This window comes from Chrysochloris asiatica, unplaced genomic scaffold (genome assembly GCF_000296735.1).
Source record: "Chrysochloris asiatica unplaced genomic scaffold, ChrAsi1.0 scaffold00138, whole genome shotgun sequence".
In the NCBI taxonomy this organism is placed as follows: Eukaryota; Metazoa; Chordata; class Mammalia; order Afrosoricida; family Chrysochloridae; genus Chrysochloris; species Chrysochloris asiatica.
In genome coordinates, this window is record NW_006408656.1 from 4,525,288 (window position 1) to 4,527,306 (window position 2,019).

Here is a 2,019-nt window from a genome sequence, read left to right on the forward strand (position 1 = left end):
GACCCTGTACAGCGTTTCCTAGGCTATAAATATTTACAGGAGCAGAAAGCCTCATCTTTCTCCCACAGAACAGCTGGTAGTTTCCAACTGCTAACCATGAGATTAGCAGCCCAATTCATAACCCCTATGCTACCAGAACTCCTTAGATATATGGTTGTTGTTGTTGTTGTTGTTGTTGTTAAGTGCCTTCTAGTGGATTCCAGCCCATAGCAACCCTGTATAGGGTTTCCAAAGAGCAGCTGGTGAGCTTGAACCATCGTCCTTGCAGTTCAAACAACTTTGCAGTCTGACGCATTAGCCCACAGCACCACACCAGGACTCCAGAAATATGGTGGTGGTAGTAGCTGGTGGCTGTGTGCCGTGGAGTCGGTTTCCGACTCATAGCGACCCTGTAAGATATATGGTAGGTTCATTATATAATGTATATACAATTATACAAATTGCATATTATTTTTTTCTAGGTATGAAATATTTCATTTAAAATTTATCAATTCTTTAAAGCAAATTCTTCAACCTGTGGGACCAATTCTTTGTCACCCATAATACAAAGCACCCCAGTGAGCCATAAACAGCCCAAGAGGAGCGGGTCCCAGGGAAATTTCAGCTTGTGGTCTGACACCAGCTGTCCAGAGAATAAAATCAACGCCCTAGTTACTGAGTATTGCAGTTATCAAACACTGCCATAACAGAAATACCACAAGTGGATGGCTTTCACAAGCAGAAATTCATTTCCCTCAGGTTAGAAGGCTAGAAGTCTGAATTCAGAGCACTGGCTAGAGAAGAAAGTTTTCTCTCTGTCAGATCCGAAGGAAGTTCCTTGTCTCTTCAACTTCTGTTTCCTGATTCTTTGGAGATCTCCATGTCTTGGAATCTATCTTACCTTATATCTGCTTACTGGACTGCTTGTTTAATCTCTTTCATATGGACTCCTGGTGTGACACTGTAGGATCAACACTGGACTGCGAACCACAGGGTCAGCAGTTCAAACCCATCAGTCACTCCTTGGTGGTGGTGGTGGTGTGCCGTGGAGTCGGTTCCGATTCATAGCCACCTTGCATAGGGTCTCCAAGGCTATAAATCTTTACGGGAGCAGAAAGCCTCATCTTTCTCTCGCGGAACAGCTGGTAGTTTCGAACTGCTGACCTTGAGGTTAGCAACCCAACTCATAACCACTATGCTACCAGAGTCACTCCTTGGAAACTCTATATAGGATCCCCATAAGTGGGAACAGACTCAAGGGCACTTAACAGCAACAACAATATGGCAAAAGAGATGGACTCCAAACCCACCTATCTCATTTGCATAACAAACCCCAGATATATGACTGTTATTTGTTGGTTGTTGTTGTTGTTAAGTGCAGTCCAGCCGGTTCCAACTCGTAGCAACTTTGTATAGGGTTTCCAAGGAACAGCTGGTAAGCTTGAAACACCAACTTTGCGATTTAAACCAACCGTGCATTCCAGCACATTAACCCGCAGCACCGCACCAGGACTCCTACTATTTATTGGTAGGTGCCATCCACTCAACTAGGACTCATGGTAACCCTCTGCACAACAGAAGGAAACACGGCCCAGGCCTGGGACAACCTATGTGTAAGCCAATTGTGGCAACCACTGTTACAATCCATCTTGTTGGAGGTCTTCCTCTTTTTCACTGATCCTCTGATTTAACCAGCATGATGTCCTTGTCCAAGGACTGGTTCTTCCTGATAACATGTCCAAAGTATGCTTCTAAGGAGCAGTCTGGCTGTACTGCCAAGACAGATTTGTTTATTCTTCTGACGGTCCATGGTACTTTCATTATTCTTCAACAACACCGCAATTCAAATGCATTGATTCTGCTTCAGTCTTCCTTATTCATTCATTGTGCAACTTTCACATTCATATAAGGTTAGGGTCAGTTACTTCTTAGTCCTTAAAGGGATATCTTAGTGCTTTAACACTTTAAAGAGGTCTCCTGCAGCAGTAGACAGTAAGCAGCCCAATACAGTAAGTCCTTTGGGTTCTTGACTGCTGCTTC